An 18,460-nucleotide genomic window follows, 5' to 3' on the forward strand; every position below is an offset into this window, starting at 1 on the left:
TTTAAATATCCTACATTTTGCCCATGCCTTTAGCTTATAGCTGCTTTATGTATAAGTCTAGTATTACAGTTTACACGTTGATATTATTTATTGTATGTATCCAGGTTGATCTGGTGATTTTTTAATTTTAGGAAGGTCCGTCTTTATGGTCAGTATATAAAAATCTGATGGAGGGAAAACTAATTTTCCCAGGATGCAGGGCAGCAGAGACAAATGAGGCAGATTTACTGCGGTGTGTAATGTGTTGGAAAATGTGCCAAATGGGGAATTTAATTTTAGACTAATTTAAGAACAGAAGTTTACTCCTCAATAGACAAGCGTCTAGAAAGGTGTGGCTTAAAGGTAGTCACAGTGCTCCAAACGAAAACTAAGCCAACCAAGAGTTGGTATAAGGAAGAGAAGTGTCTAGCAAGATGCATCAAATGTATCATTCAGTGGACACTATGCTGTCCATTTCATAGACCTTTTAGTCAATCTACCAACATTGCATTTTCTGAGCTTTTCTAGGATGTTAGGAGTGCTTTGTCGACAATAACTAGTAGAACTGTGAATACAGTTAATGTCCAGAGGTGCTCAATTTATAATGTAGATTATGTATAAACTAAAAATAATGGTTAGTGGAGAAATCCTATGCTCCTGCAGGATACATACGTATGTTAAATACATTTTTCATTTAGGTCGAAGACACAAATGAGATATATCATAAAGCTGATTTGTTGGGAGTAGACACTGGGACCCCCCCCCCCCCCCACCGATCCATAGAACAAGGATCACTGGATGGCCTACGTTCATTAGGGTGACTAATCCTAATGCCCCTGCTGTAAAAACAGTGATGGTGAGGGCCTGTTCACGTCAGCGTTGGCTGGAGGTTTCCGTCGGGTGAACCCCGCAACGGAAAGTCGAACTCAAACCACAGCTTCCGGTTCCGTCACCATTGGTATAAATAGTGATGGAAACATTGCTAATGGTTTCCGTTCGTCACCATTCCGGCAGGTTTTTCCGACAATCAATAGCGCAGTCGACTGCGCTATTTATTCCATTGTTAAAACAAAAACCTGCCGGAATGGTGACGAACGGAAACCATTAGCAATGTTTCCGTCACCATTGATATCAATGGTGACTGAAACGGAAGCTGTGGTTTCAGTTTGACTTTCCGTTGCGGGGTTCACCCGACGGTAACCTCCGACGGAAAGCCAACGCTGATGTGAACAGGCCCTAATTGTGCTTTGTCTGATCTGCACAGAGCTGAATTGGCATTTATTTCATCCTGCATAGACAAATAAGAATACAGCCAGGACATAGATTCTTAGGCTATGTTCATACCTGCTTCATTGTGTTCCGTTGATGTCCTCTGTCAGAGGAGCAGAACAAGGAAATAACTGAAGCAAAGGTTCAGTTGCACAACGGTCATCGCTGGTGGAACCCATTGATTTTAATGGCTTCCGTCGGGGTGTCCATGATTTTACCGGAGACCATAGCGCAGCATGCTGCACTATTGTCTCCAGTAATCTCGGACGGATCTGCGACGGAGGCTTCTAACGGAGCCTCCAACGCAGATCTGAACGAGGCCTCAGACTTAATGGATCTTGATGACTTGTTCTTGATCTGCAGACAATCTGATGTCTTGGGGAACTCCCTGACTTCTGTTGTGGAAAACAGCCGTGGATTTTTAAGCTGTTCAACCCTGTGTTTCCTGTAGAGATATCTGCACTACTGGTTCCAGCCAGCTGTTTATCCACCTAGTAAAATAAGACGCACATTCATTTGAGCTGAAAGTGCAATTTTATGGTTGCATCAGGGATAATAGCTGCTGTTCACAAAATCCCTCGTCTGACGCTTATTGTATGTCTATGGCGAACCAAATTGTTTTTTGCTTTACTGGTTTAGGTCTCTGTGCAGTCTGCATTTTGCAGATACCTTGGTAGAATGAGTGAAAAATCTGATCACGTGAACTTCCTATGGGTGTTTGCGGGTGGGGCGAGTGGTGTCTATATAGTGACTATTTCCGTGTGTGTGGTGTTTTGGTTTTTTTGCAGATTGTAAAATACGTGTGACACGCGGAACGGTTGCGCAAGCAACTTGGAGGCATTACGGACACTAGAACCCATAGTTTGCTGCTCGATGAACGGTTCTGTGCATGAGGCCTTAGCCAAAGGTCAACTGACAAGATTAACCTGCACAACACGTGTTGAAAAACGACATAAGTGCATGCTCAATGTTACAAGTACTATAGAAAAGTATATTGGAAAAACGCAAGACAAAAATGCCATACCTGGATCGTTTTCAAAAAACACAACTGAACCCAAAGAATGCTACAAACCAAAATGCAGTTTATGTAGACTTTTTAATAACTTGCTATAAAGTTTAAAGTAACAGCTGGCGGCAGTGTCTAAAAAAAAACCCAAATTTTTAAAACAAAACATGCATTTAAAAACACCAATGAAAGTGACCCAAAGCAGCATAGCGCTGTGAGAATCCAGCCTAAAAGGTACACTTCAGAAAATGACATAAAAATGCTCTTGTCAGGTTTGCAAGGGCGGAAGCCCCTCTTACAAAGCGGCTTTCTATTCTAGCTCATAGAAGGAAGATGCGGGTCCCACCTCTGGTTCGTGATACGCGCGTGAAAATCCCATGCATCGCACGGACCTATGTAAGTCAATGGGGCCATTCAGACATTCCGTGTTTTTCAAGCAGCGTGTGTCCGCTGCGTAAAACTCACAGCATGTCCTATACTCTAGCATTTTTTGCGCATCACGCAAAGTCAATGGGTGCGTGAAAATCACACGCAGGACACAGACACACTTCCGTGTGCTGCGCATGATTCGCGCAACAGTTCAATAAATGAAGGGAAAAAATAAAACCACCTTCATTTCATTTTCTAAACCTCCAAACCGCGTGTCATAAGGATGGCGTATGTGTGAAAATCACGCAGCCATGCACCAAACACTGATGACACACGGAACTGCAACGCGCAAAAAACACAGCTTTTTTGCACGTGCAAAATGCACACGTTTGTGTAAATAAGGCCTTAGACTAAGGGCTTATTCAGACGAACGTATAATACGTCCGTGCAACGAGCGTGATTTTCACGCGCGTTGCACTAACCTATGTTAGTCAATGGGGCAGTTCAGACTATCAGTGATTTTCACGCTGCGTAAAACTCACCACTCACTATATATTTGCCCGTTTTTCACGTATCACGCACCCATTGAAGTCAATGGGTGCGTGAAAACCGCACACGGACGCACTTCCGTGTGATGCGCGCTACAGTAATCAAAATTCTGAATGAAAACAAAAGCACCACGTGCTTTTCGGTTTATAAACATAAAAAACAGTGACATAATGATGGCGGCTGCGTGAAAATCACGCAGCCACGCATCATATGCTGCTGACACACGAAGCTTTTATAGACCTTTTGTGCGGGCAAAACGGCGCGTTTTTTGCGCGCGCAAAACTCACGCTCGTGTGAATCCGGCCTTCGGGTATGTTCACACGCTTACTAGAAAACGTCTGAATATACGGAGCGATTTTCAAGGGAAAGCCGCTCCTGATTTTCAGACGTTTTTTATTTAAAGTTGCGTTTTTTACGGCAGTTTTTGGAGCGGTTTTCCTATACAGTCAATGAAAAACTGCTCTAAAAACGTCTCGAGTAACATGCACTTATTTTTCGTGGCCGCGTAAAAAAATTGCCCGTAGGAACAAAACGCCGTTTTTCCCATTGGAATCAGTGGGCAAATGTTTGGAGGTGTCCTGCTTCCATGAACGGATCAAAATAAGCCATGTGAACATACCCTTAAGCTGAGTTTACACGGCAGATATGTGCCCATAAGTCTCAATCGTCAATTACAGGTCGATCGGTTCTTGTTTAAAGGGCCAATTTAAACTGTATGGGGAGGAATATAATTGTTCGGTCCTCATACTGTTTGCATGATGTCGGCAGCACATCTTGTTTTACATGGAGAGATGTTCTGCTGACACTGATTATTTGCAGGCAGCATAATAAATTAAATTAGGCGAACAAGCGTTTGCTCATTTGTAAGCTGATCGCTGCTCTATTTGTGGGAGCGATCATTGGCCAGTGTAAAAGAGCCTTAACATCGCTTCCGACACAGATGTGAGCATCGCCTTAGAGCAGTTTGTAAAAATCGTGCAATACAGAGCATAAATGACCACCTGCACTAAAGGAGCGTAAGGCTATGTTCACACGCTTAACAAAAAACGGCTGAAAATACGGAGCTGTTTTCAAGGGAAAACAGCCTCTGATTTTCAGCTGTTTTTTAAGCTCAAGAAGTGACATGCACTTAATTTTACAAGGCGTGTTTTTTTGTTTTTTTTTACACGGCTGGTTTTAAAAACGGCCGCGTAAATACCACCACGTGGGAACGGTACGCCATTTTTCCCGTTTGAAATCAATGGGCAGATGTTTGGAGGCGTTCAGCCCCCACATTCTTAACCATTTTTGGGGCATTTGCGGCCCGAAAAACAGCTTAAAAAAGCTTGTTTGAACATACCCTAAAGGTACTTTTACACCGGCCGAGTTTGGCCGCTGCAATGACCGCAGTTCGTGACAGCTCGTTGATCGGCGCTCGTTTGCTCCTGTCACAAGGAGCTAATACGGGGACGAGCTATCGTTACTCCGAATTCTCGTCCCCATACATAATAATGTTGGCAACGCCAACCGCAAAATAATATTTTACACATTTAAAACGATACAATCAGCTGATGAACAAGCTCGCAGGGCAATGATCGGGAAGGAGTGTTTTGTGAACGCTTGTTTGCCCAATAATTGGCCAATGTAAGATTCCGAGAGAATATCCAAGTAAGATGGCTCACGCCGGGCAGTACAAGTGATGTTGCAGTAAGGGGCCCAGAATATCCTTTAAAAATAAGGAGCCATGTCTTGCGTGTGAAATGACACTGGCTCCAAATGGCTAATAGCCTCTGCTCTTCTGGGCTGGCCCCAAGCTGCAGGAATATCTACAGTTGGGAGGGACCTTCACTACTGGCTGCTGTGGAGTTTATAGAGCTTCAGCAGATTTTCTTAACGTTTGACAATACCTTTTTTTTTTTCCCTGCAGCAGTCACTAAACTGAGTTTTCTTATGATAAAAAAGCCTCCCTTTTCCTCGTGTATGTAACTCTCACAGCAAGTGAGTAGCACTACAGGATCTGAGCATCGTTGCTTTGTATTGGCACATTACAGATTACCTCCGTCTTCTATATGCTGATACTGTAGCGGAGCATAACCGCAATATAAGTCTGGATGTTTCGGCTGGCAGGGGGATTGTTCAGAGGGCAGCTTTATGCCATTTAACCAGAATTCACAGAACCACTGTGAAATTCTGTCTGTAGAATACAGAAAACGGATAGGCATTTTTATTCTGTAGTGGGGCCTTGATCATATATATGGCCGTATGGGGCCATGCATTTAATGATGGCAGCTCGGTGCTTGCTGCTTTAGGCTTTTTTAAATGTTTGTTCACATATGTAAACTTCTAGTGTAATAGCAAAGTGTATGAAAATCAGAGGGCTTCAAAGTAGTGTAGACATAAACTGGAGCAGTTGCCCATAGAAGTTAGATTTTTGTCATTTAATTGGTTGGTTGTGTGCCACTGATCTGTATGTACCAGTTTATATACATAATTTCCAGTGTGGTTTTAGGTAACTAGTTCCTATCTGCTTGCAGCCTGTTTCTACAAGCATATTTATTACTGCTCCAGGAAAGCGCATCGGCGAGATCTAGTCCCAGTTCGCCACAAAGTTCTTACATGGACATGCGTACGTCTGTTAGAGGGGGGGGGGGGGCTATTCAAATAATTTTAATTCAATGCGGTATCTGAGATTTCGTGTTCTACTATAAGCGGGCTGCAGCCGCTGTTTACTTGTGTAGTGTGGTGGTATCTCAGCTGCATAACAGACTCTGCAGCGAGATCTAATACACTATAAATCCACTTTACCACTATTCAGACCATTAGACCGCATTGTGATATTAACGGTGTGTGTTTGCTTCTAAATTTGAATAAATAAAAGTTACATTTTAAGTTTAATGGGTCCTGAGGAAACCAAGGTGAATTCATTTTCCATTGGCAATTTGGTGGTTTGTTCATAATCTGTTAGTGTGCACAGAACCAAAAATGCAAGGGCTGTATAAATGAGTCGCAGATGTTGTTACTCCATGTCTGATGTAGTTTCCTTAGTATTTATATTTTTTATGTAGTCCTTTTCAAAAAAGTATACCAACTATTTTTGTGTTGTCACGTATACTCGAATACATTGTTATGAAATGTCTGTGTCATTCTAAAGAGGCCCATTGGATATTTGTTTTACAGTACAGAAGGAATGGTTGTATTGCTGCAGTTCATGTAGTAGTGCAATTGGTGTCTGTATGTATGTGTGTGTGTGTGTGTGTGTGTGTGTGTGTGTGTGTGTGTGTGTGTGTGTGTGTATATATATATATCTATTTCTGCAGCGTTGTAATGGTGTAATACTCTGTTGGACTCGTTGACTATTATTTGCTCTACATTGTTTATCCTGCTGATCTGTTCATATTATTTGGTTCTATATGTTTTGGGATATTTATCACTCCATTCAAAAGATTGATGTACTGTACTTGACAATTACCTTGTGATCATGTAATGAGTTGTTCTATACAGGATATTTTTTAAATTATTTTTTAACTCTGTGAATTCTGCATGGTTTATCATCCTGATGGGAAAATCTTCCCAGGTTTGTGCATTTTTTTTTTTCTGTATATATGGATTTCTTCTGGTCCTCTGCAGTGTGTGGGCTCCTGTGGTCCAGCCAAAGTACTCTGCTCGTACATCGCAATTTCTGACTGCTCTTGTCTCTCTAGCATGATGTCTTCCTCAGAGGCATCCGGTCTAGGCAGTCAGTGATGTGCCCGCTCCAGAGTTCGGATGCAATGTCTTTTGGAACTGAGGGCAGCAGCGTGGGCACACATTGTACTGGCAGATTCTTGCTCCATCAGCCAGGCAGCAGTACAAATTTTGCACGTTAGATGTTGTGCGGACAAGCGTAAAGTGAACGAAAAACGGGGGTTGCAGGTAGCCGATGCAATCATGATTTATTGTGGCACAAATCGGGGGCATTTTTTTATTGGTTAAACACTGAATTGGAACTTTGCCATGTACAACCAATCCCCTACATTAATTACAAATTGACCAGATCATTTATTTAGTAATATGTGGCATACGAATAGCGGATGTTTGTTGATAACCATGACTCTTCCATATTAAGATTTTTTTAAACTAATCATTGATAAAGTGAATTAACCAAGTTTCACGCATGATTGTAGGTCTTTTGACTTTGTGCTGTCCATTTTTGTCCTTTCATAAGTTCTATATTTTTTAGTTGGAAATAATTAATTTCGTAGCGATCAATTGTTTTCTATCCTTTTTGTCTTGTGCTGATTTTGCATGAGAAAAAAAAAAGTACAGGTTACTATATCATTACAGTTTGTTTTTGATAAGAATTCTCAATGACTTGTGTATGTCAGACATGGGGAAATCTGCCAAACAGTCGACACTTACTACGAGTTGTGTAATTGCTGTGGTCTTTATTCATCTACAAGCCGTTCTTAAAATTCCCTATTCCTTACAAATTTGTAACAAAAGGTTGTGGTTTAGCCGGGGACAAATATACATTTATGGACAATACATTAAAAATGTTTAATTTAGGTGTATTTATTTTATGTAGCCGATGTAATTGATATTTGACTGCCTATATGCATGACATATTGGTTAAATATAATGTCCTTTTTTTCTGAGCTGAAAATGTTTGCAATATATCTTTAAGGGGTTCCAAGTCCCCTGCTACGCTCGACAATGTCCCGCGTCAGAACAACCCCTGCCCATATGCCGTGTTAGGACAAATGGACGTTCTAGAGGTGTCCCATCCTCCGGTATGCAGTAGAAGCCGGAACGGAAAGCTGCTGCAAAGTGTCACGTGTGGCTGGTTAGAAAATCTGAACCTGTATCAATCCGCTGACCAAAAAAGAAAAAACACAACTAGAAGCAAAACCATATGTATACATTACATAAACTTGAAACCCCTTTACTGTCTTGAAATTTGAGTAAGGCCAAGTTCACATCTTGTTTTTACTGTCTGATGTGCACGGTTTGACATGAAGAAACCGTGTCAAACATGTAGCACAGCGTTCACATTGATTTCTATGGTTAGGACGGATGCCCTAAGGCCCCATGCACACGACCGTAAAAAACCTCAGTTTTTGCGGACCGCAACTGCGGTCCGCAAGAACGGAGCCATTCACTTTCATTGAACACTGACACCTTTCCGTAGCACTACGGAAGTGTGTCCGTGCCGTGGAAATGTTCCGGGAATTATGGAACATTTCCGTTCTTTCGCATTTTGCGGGCCGTGCTCCCATACTTTGTATGGGAGCACGGCCCGAAAATGCGGCTGTCAGTCAGCGGCCGGCCGTGCCCGCAATCGCGGGCCGTGATTGCGGGCACGGTCGTGTGCATGGGGCCTAATGGTGTATTTTTTTGCGCTTACATTGTATCCCTTTTTTTTTTCTTCCATGTCCTGTAAAGCATAGTCTACTACGCTTCAGTACTTTTCCAAAACGTATACCACATGTATTCATTTTTATTTGTACTGAAGTCAATGGCGACTTATGGACGACGTATGCAATCTTAAACCCTACGTTTGCATACGTAAAACTTATACATTTTTGTCACCATATATGGGAAATCTTGACTTTACAAAGTTTGATTTAGCTCAAGATCAAAAAAAAAAGTACGTTTTTTTGGAAGAACGGACACAAACGTTTACTACAAAAAACCTACGCGAACGCTACAAATGCATACATTTTTGGTTCTTTAAAACCATATACGTCGTCGTATACCACAAACGTGTGCACAAAACGAGATGTGAACAAAGCCTAAGGCCGAGTTCATTTTGGTCAGGCGACTGTTTAAAAAAATAACTGCATCTTGTCCTAAAACTCATGCATTTGTTTGCATTGTGTTAATGGGATTTGATGTATTTGCACTATGGAATCTCCAAGGGACCAATCTGATTTGCAATCTAGTTACGGCACTGCATATGTTGGTGCTGTATAAATAACGGATGTTCAATAAAAGAGCATTAATATGTAAATAAATTATAAACTTATCCAATTGCACCTACAGGATGGATTTCTGCTCAATGACTTTTAATTGTTATATCATTATTTACAGGTCGTCTACATTGACCATTGCTACAGCATCATTCACAGGTAATTGTTGCTTGTGTCCAGTGTTAGCAGCTAGGAAGAAAATGTAACAAGCGCTGTGAAATCACTATTAATAGCCCACTAAAACCATATGCCCCCACTCCACCCCAGAAGATCTAGGAGTGCATCCAGAATGATCATTGGATGGTGCTGTAGCTTATCATTTGTATATAAACCTCAAAGAAATAAAATGCAGTGTTAGTTTTTAGCAGTCCAGCTGGATGAAAACCCTTAGTTTTTGTATAGTGTAAAGGCACACAGGTTTTTTTTTGTTTTTTTTAAGGTTTTGTACAGGACACGTTTTCCCTTTTACGTTCGACTTATACACTGGGAAAATCTCCTAAAATTTCAATCACACCAGAGTCATGACTTCTGTTTATAACTGAGCCATGACGACTATACTGGATCCAATTTTGAACAGAGTCCCACAAATCCTGACAGACCCTATTGACTTTTTGGGGTTTATTGGATTGAGGAATTTTTGAATGCAAGACTAGTGCTGCAGACTGCGCTATTCTTGCCGTCAAAAATACTGAAAAGACTGACTCCTTCTGTTTTGTTGTTGTTGTTTTTTGCCCGTTGGCATCAAACCACTTAAAAACTCATGAATAATACATTCTGCAATTTAAAAAATAAAATGTTACTTCACTTAAAGAGGCTCTGTCACCAGATTATAAATGCTCTATCTCCTACATAATCTGATTGGCGCTGTAATGTAGATAACAGCAGTGGTTTTTATTTTGAAAAACGATAATTTTTGAGCAAGTTATGAGCTAGTTTAGATTTATGCTAATGAGTTTCTCAATGGACAACTGGGCGTGTTTTTACTTTTTACCAACTGGGTGTTGTACAGAGGAGTGTATGACGCTGACCAATCCGCGCCATACACTTCTCATTGTTCCAGCACAGTGTGATTGTGCAGTGGAAGAAGCTGGACTGTAACAATGAGAAGTGTATGACGCTGATTGGTCAGCCTCATACACTTCTCTGTACAACACCCAGTTGGTAAAAAGTAAAAACACGCCCAGTTGTCCATTGAGAAACTCATTAGCATAAATCTAAACTAGCTCATAACTTGCTCAAAAATGATCATATTTCAAAATAAAAACCACTGCTGTTCTCTACATTACAGCGCCAATCAGATTATGTAGGAGATAGTCAAGTTATAATCTGGTGACAGAGCCTCTTTAAGCAGAGGAGAAAGCCAGTGCCTGAAGGAGTTTCCACCTTGTACAAAGTTAGAGAGACAAGGACGTATGTACAGGTAGTAGATTGGCTGCTCAGAGCAAGCACCACCTGATAAAGGAGACATAGAGGCAGCCACTTCATTCAGATCTTTACCAGGGAACATGGATCATTTTGTAGGGGATAAGAGTAGTCTACTTGCACATCGCAAGGAAGGGGCTTTTATGTTGGGTGACATTTGGATTTAGAGCACCCTTTTTAAATTCAGGAATCAACCAAGATGTGGGTACATTTTATATGCATATGTCTTAGATTATATTGTTATAGATAGATTTAATTAAAATACATATTTTTTTAAGACCCTTTTTTTATTGTAATATTCTTTTTCTTCCCCATTTTTTTATGTTTATATACTGAAAGTATTAATAAAGTTTAAATATTTTTTTGTGTCCGAGTATGTGTGGTTGTTTTCACTTGTTTAAGCATTGCTTTTGTCTTTATGTAGTTACATGTCAACTTGGAAAGAAAAGCTAATTCTAGCAAGTGTATTGATGTGTCTGCACCATTTGCATTTTAAACACAGGACAATACATTAAAACAATTGGTATTTATAAAATAAGGTGCTTCATTGGACATCTACTACATCTACTAGTCTACTATCTGCATTTCCTGCGCCTAGCACACTGACCCACTCTATGGGGCTAGACACACATCAGCGGTTTTTGCGGATTTATTGTTCTGTTCTGCAAGTTATAGAACAGGTCCTATCCCTTTTTTTGCGGACGAGTGTTGCCATTTAAGTCTATGGGTCTGCAAAAATAACTGCGAGCACACGGAACCCACGGTGTGCTGTCTGCGTTTTGCAAATACGTTGCTTGGGAAATCCAATCATGTGATCTTCCTATGGGTCCGGCCGACATACATCTAATGTGTATGGACAAATTCACTCGCCCACCCCCTAATGAAAAGATTACTTTCCTCATTCACTTCTAGTTTATGCAGAACGGCTGTCAATAGCCGGATACTTTAGTCACTTGTAGACTGCTTACTTGTGATTGCTCTAGTGGCCTGTGTGAAAACTTTAATATATAATGTGAATAGTAGAAAAATAAATGGAAAAAAAAACTTTGAAGAAAGTCCGAGGCATAGATTGAATCTTCAGGCTCTTATAGTCCTTGCAATCCAGGATTCTGTGTACACTTGTCCCTGCAGATGTTAGGTCCATTATTTGAATGGGGATAATGGTAGTAATTATTTCAGCTCATTACCACAAGCTTGACTTGTTTAGTTTTCCATATCCTCTTACAATTTACATTTATCAAGAAAAGAGAATGGAAAGGCTCCAAGTTAGGTGAATGGTGTTTTAAGTATTTTGATGTATTGAATTGATGAAATGACACTAGTGTTAAGGCAAATAAACACTAAAATAAGAACATTAGGCTTAATCGAATACAAAAGGTGACAACTTGATCTACTGTAGTGAATAGTACATCATGCTAAATATAGTCCATGTTCCCTGTCAGGACTCCTTCACACTATTTTTCTGTGGCGTTTTTAAAAAAAACAAAACCGAAGGCCTGCATAAAAAAAATTTTCCCCCAATTTCACAGCAAGCTTCATTCAAATAGATGGAAACAGGCCATTCATGTACAAATTAGAATGAGCATGTGGAAAACATGTCATTACTAAGAGATCATTATATGTTTTGACTGTGTCCGCTGTTATCCTTATGGAACAATTGAGAAGACGTTTGGTACAAAAAAAAAATAGACAAGCCTATGTTTTCCCATGCACTAGATTAAGACGAGCCATACACATTAGTTCCCCTGTATGTCATGTTTATAAACCACATTTATCGTGTATGTTTGGAAATCTCCCGACGTACACAATAAACATGTCCAGTAGCCTAACAGAGGCCGAAAGGTAACTCTTCTGACCTCAGTCAGGCTGGTTCGTTGAGAAGCTCCAGTGACATAAGTGTCCATACGTGGACAGTTACATTGCTGCAGCTTCCCGCACAGCTACATATATGGGCAGTAATGTCAGGAGGTTCCCCAGGGCCGGAGTGCATGAGGAGAGTGATTCTTAGTGCTTTCTCTGCCTTGAGGTTTATTAACATTTTGGATTGACCAACAGCACTAGTTCAATGTATATGTGTGTATATATATATTCATTGTTTTTCTCTGGATCATAGGGGTAATGGCAGTCAGACCTTCGCTGTCCATAAAGTGATGGCTTGTCTTGGCGATAGGCCATCACTTTGATCAGAGGGGAAAACCTATTTAAATCTTGGTTCAATGGGGTAGATCTCATTAAATTGGAAAGTGAGTAACTTTTGCAAAACCTGTACATTGCAGAGATTTATGATAGACTTCCCGAAAGTAAGGTTTATACTTATTCCAAGATGGAGCTTCACTTTACTTTGCAAATTTTTTGTAGTTCATAAACGTTACAGTTTTGTGAATACATTTCTTGACTGTCTTTTACTGGTACTGAGCTATAGCATGTTGTATGGCCTGGAGCTGCAATAATTATTTCTAGCTCAGGGCAGAACAAACCACCTGTGCATCTGATTAAAGTACCCAAGAGCCCCAATAGTACAGGGTCCCATTCCAGCCATTATTACTAAGTTAGTGACAAAGGGCTCCTTTACCCTGGATCCCCAAGTCTTTCCCAGTGTCAATCTCATGGAGACATTTCTATGGTACTTCCAGCAGAGGGCAGTAAAGAGTCAAACGAGCTTCTGGTTTTAGCTTCTAGAAACTGATGCAAAACACTTATCTAGATACTGCTGAATGAGGCCTTAAGAGGCTCTGTCACCACATTATAAGTGATGTCTCCTACATAATCTGATCGGTGCTGTAATGTAGATAACCGTGTTTTTTATTTAGAAAAACGATCATTTTTGAGGAAGTTATGAGCAATTTTAGATTTATGCTAATTACTTTCTTCATGCCCAACTGGGCGTTTTTTCACTTTGGTCAGCGTCATCCACTCGGTCAAATCAGTGTCATACACTTCTCTCCATTCATGTCCATTTGTACTCCGCACAGCGTAATCTAGTGAGATCGTGCTGTCACATACACCCACATTAACTTTACTGAAGTGTCTTGACAGTGAATAGACATCACCTCCAGCCAGGACGCGATGTCTATTCACAATCCCAACACTTCGGTAAAGTTTGTGTGGGACTTAAGCGCTACACAGCGTGATCTCACAAGATCGCGCCACTGCTGTCGTTCATAGTGTGATCTCGTGAGATCACACTTTGCAGCGATTAATTCCCTCAGAAACTTTACCGAAGTGTCGGGATTGTGAATAGACTTCACGTCCTGGCTGGAGGTGATGTCTATTGAATGTCCAGACACTTAAGTAAAGTTAATGTGGGTGTATGTGACAGCACAGTGTGATCTCGCTAGATCACGCTGTGCTGAGTACAAATGGACATGAATGGAGAGAAGTGTATGACGCTGATTAGTCCGCGTCATCCACTCCTCTTTACGATGCCCACTTGGTCAAAAGATAAAAACCACCCAGTTGGGCATTAAGAAAGTAATTAGCATAGATCTAAAATTGCTCATAACTTCCTCCAAAAATTATAGTTTTTCAAAATAAAAATACTGCTGTTATCTACATTACAGCGCCAATCAGATTATGTAGGCGATAGGGAACTTATAATGTGACAGAGCCTCTTTAAACTGTACGCCTTAGGGCCTGCTTACATCACCGTTCAGGTTCCGTTCAACCTTTCTATCAGAGGAACCGATGAATGGAAACTATCAATTCCGTTTGCATTACCATTGATTTCGATGATTCGGTTGTTTATGTTCCATAAAGTTTCAGTTTTTCTCACAGAAACAATAGCACAGTCGACAGTACTTTTTGTTTCCGTGGAAAAAAGGGAAATCTACGGAACGGAATGACACTGAAACAAGCATTACCATTGAAATCAACGGTAATGCAAACTGAAGCCATAGTTTGTTCGGCTTTGCGTTCATCGGTACCTCTGATCCAAAGGTTGAATGGAACCCGAATGCTGATGTGAACAGTCCCAAACTCAAATCATCCTTACTGAAGGATAAATAAGATATTGCACAATAATTATATAACCATAGCATTTAAACCAGTGAAAATTGAAGTGAATAACCGTGATTGTCTTGATACAATAGTGCCTGGCAAGAGGTGGAATATATAAAGCAGCAATTGAGCAGTCCATTCTTAAAGTTGATGTTTTGGAAGCAGGAAAAATGGGCAAGCGTGAGGATCTGCGTAACCGTGGGCCAAATTGTGGTAGCTAGACGACGAAGTCAGAGCATCTCCAAGATGGCAGATCTTGTGGGGTGTTCATGTTATGCAGTGGTTAGTACCTACACCTACCCAACGTCTAAGGAAAGATAACCTGTGAACTGGCAACAAGATCATGGGCACCCAAGCCTCATTGATGTGTGTGGTAAGTGAAGGTTAGACCGTCTGGGCCAATCATGCAGAAGAGCTACTGCAGCACAAATTGCTGGAAAAGTTGATGCAGGCTATGATAGAAAGGTGTCAGAACACACAGTACAGTGTCCATGATGACTCTTGTCCACCACTGAAAGTATCTACAATGGGCAAATGAGCGCCAGAACTGGTCTGTGGAGCAATGCAGGAAGGTGGCCTGGTGTGATGAATCACATCTTCTTTTACATCATGCAGACAGCTGGGTGCGTTGCTTATCTGGGTAATAGATTGCACCAGAATACATTATAGGAAGAAGATTAGCCGGTGGAGACCGTTTGATGCTCTGGGTAATGTTCTGCTTGCAAGTGTTAGGTCCTGGCATTCATGTGTATGTTACTTTGACGCATATCGCCTACGTGAACATTGTTACAGACCAAGGCCACATCTTCATGGTAACACTATTCCCTAATGACAGTGACCTCTTTCAGCAGGATAATTCCCCCTGCCACACTGCAAAAATTGTTCAGGAATGGTTTGAGGAACTTGACTTAGGGCTTGTCCACACGTAGCAGTTTTGCTGCATTTTTCCAGTCCGGAATTGCAGACAGAATACAGTAGCAGCAAAGATTTAACAAATCTCATCCACACGCTGCATAAAAATGTAAATTCCTGCTGCCTAAAGTGGAATCAATAGCTGTGTTTTTCAGAGAAGATGTCAACATCTACCAGCATTGAGAAAAGCGCAGCAAAATGGTACGTTTTTTTCCTCCAGCGGAATGTCTGCTACGTTCAACTGAATTGCTGCAGAAATCGTGTGGTTAGAACAAATTTGGTGGGATCCAAAACACTAACATAAACAAAATACAGCAAGATTTTACCGCTCAGATGGCACTGGTAACGCCAGGGGCGGATTAAGGGTACCATGGGCCCCGGGCACTTTTTCAGGTCTGGCCCCCCCACCCCGAACTCTGAAGACGCTGTACGGTATATATTTGCAGATTTCTGTTTAGGCGGCTACAGATCTGGCACGGTTTTAATTTAGCTGTAAAAGCAGAATGAGCCATATAGAAGAAAGAAAGCAGAATACACTGAAGTGGTCAGAAGCTTTATAACTTTTTTTTATTTATACGTCGATGTAGTGGTGTGTGAAGGATTATTTTTTTGCGGGAGGAGTTATAGTTTTTATTGGCACCATGTAAAGTACCATATAATGGGTGAATTGGAAAAAAACTGAGATTCCTCCATGTTTTTTGCGGTTTAGTTTTTACTGTATATATTTACCTTCGATTTAACATATACTTTTACCTTAAGAGAAGGTAAATATATACAGCCCCAGAACCAAGCTCAGTACATATATACAGCACTAGAACCAAGCTCAGTACATATATACAGCACTAGAACCAAGCTCAGTACATATATAACTCCAGAACCTAGCTCGGTGTATATGTGTGTGTGTGTGTGTGTGTATATATATATAATATATATTTACACAGCACCAAGCTCAGTACATATATACATCCCCAGAACCAAGCTCAGTACATATATATAACTCCAGAACCAAGCTCAGTATATATATAATATATATAGCACCAAGCTCAGTACATATATACATCCCCAGAGCCAAGCCCAGTACATATATAACTCCAGAACCAAGCTCTGTGTATATATATGTGCGTGTGAGTATGTATGTATGTGTGTATATATATATATATAGCACCAGAACCAAGCTCAGTACATATATACAGCACCAGAACAAATACAGTTCAGTACAGAGATCATTTGCAAATTCAGTTTAACCCCTGCTGTATAAATTTGTACGATTTAAACGGCAACTCCCAGTATAGCCTGAACAATGGTTGGGATATGCTGGGAGTTGCTGTTTAACAAAAAAGAATGCTACCATCCGTCATCTCGCTGCAGATCATACAGTGACTACAGTACTGATCACCCGTGCAACGTTTCAGTCCAGCAGGACCTTTCTCAAGCATTCTTGAGAAAGGTCCTGCTGGACTGAAACGTTGCACGAGTGATTAAAAAGCTGACATATGTTGGAAAAGCTGTCTCCTCGTCTATTCTGTCTATCTGATATTGGGGACCGCGGATCCGGTCCTATCGAGGCGTGCACCCACTTGTGGTCCAGTGCTGTGGTAATTTTCTGCTTTGGTTACAGTACTGATCAGTCACAGAGAGAATAAACATTTACATTGAGTGACTCACAGGTGATGTCTCAGATTCCTTTTCGGTCTTTTTCTTTTTTCTTCTCCATCCGGTTCAGACCTCTATGATGACTTCTCTCGGGCACGGCCCATTTATGCAGTTCACAGCTCAGATGTCTTCGGCTACTCACTTTTCCAACATTTCCGCACCTGTAAATGAAGATAAAATTCTCATGATGCCACACTCTATTCTTCTAAATATAATCGTATCATACAATGAATATAATAGTACTATACACTGTACTCCTGAGTATAATAGTACTATACATTGCGCCCCTGAATATAATAGTACTATACACTGCGCCCCTGAATATAATAGTATACACTGTACTCCTGAATATAATATTATTCTACACTGTACTCCTGAATATAATAGTATTATACACTGTGCTCCTGAATATAATAGTACTATACACTGCGCCCCTCAATATAATAGTATTATACACTGTACTCCTGAATATAATATTATTATACACTGCGCCCCTGAATATAATAGTACTATACACTGTACTCCTAAATATAATACTATACACTGTACTGAATATAATAGTACTATACACTGCGCCCCTGAATATAATAGTACTATACACTGTGCTCCTGAATATAATAGTACTATACACTGTGCTCCTGAATATAATAGTACTGTACACTGCTCCCCTGAATATAATAGTACTATACACTGTGCCCCTGGATATAATAGTACTATACACTGCGCTCCTGAATATAATAGTACTATACACTGTACTCCTAAATATAATACTATACACTGTACTGAATATAATAGTACTATACACTGCGCCCCTGAATATAATAGTAATATACACTGTACTCCTAAATATAATACTATACACTGTACTGAATATAATAGTACTATACACTGCGCCCCTGAATATAATAGTACTATACACTGTGCTCCTGAATATAATAGTACTATACACTGTGCTCCTGAATATAATAGTACTGTACACTGCTCCCCTGAATATAATAGTACTATACACTGTGCCCATAAATATAATAGTACTATACACTGCGCTCCTGAATATAATAGTACTATACACTGTGCCCCTGGATATAATAGTACTATACACTGCGCTCCTGAATATAATAGTACTATACACTGCGACCCTGAATATAATAGTACTATACACTGTGCCCCTGGATATAATAGTACTATACACTGTGCCCCTGGATATAATAGTACTATACACTGTACTGCTGAATATAATACTATACACTGTACTGAATATAATAGTACTATACATTGCGCCCCTGAATATAATAGTACTATACACTGTGCCCCTGAATATAATAGTACTATACACTGTGCCCCTGAATATAATAGTACTGTACACTGTGCCCCTAAATCT

At 40.5% G+C, this 18,460-nt stretch overlaps 1 protein-coding gene across 4 annotated transcripts in view; it reads left to right on the top strand.

Annotated features, from left to right (window-relative positions):
* CPNE1 (copine 1) overlaps positions 1–18,460 on the top strand; it is a 97,696-nt gene that overhangs the window by 23,310 nt on the left and 55,926 nt on the right. For all 4 annotated transcript variants that reach the window (XM_075845342.1, XM_075845338.1, XM_075845339.1 and 1 more), the window contains one exon: positions 9,221–9,258. The gene's annotated coding sequence lies outside the window, so the exon portion shown is untranslated. The remainder of the gene's footprint in view (positions 1–9,220; positions 9,259–18,460) is intronic.

The sequence above is a fragment of the Rhinoderma darwinii genome, chromosome 13, assembly GCF_050947455.1.
Source record: "Rhinoderma darwinii isolate aRhiDar2 chromosome 13, aRhiDar2.hap1, whole genome shotgun sequence".
NCBI classification, from domain to species: domain Eukaryota; kingdom Metazoa; phylum Chordata; class Amphibia; order Anura; family Rhinodermatidae; genus Rhinoderma; species Rhinoderma darwinii.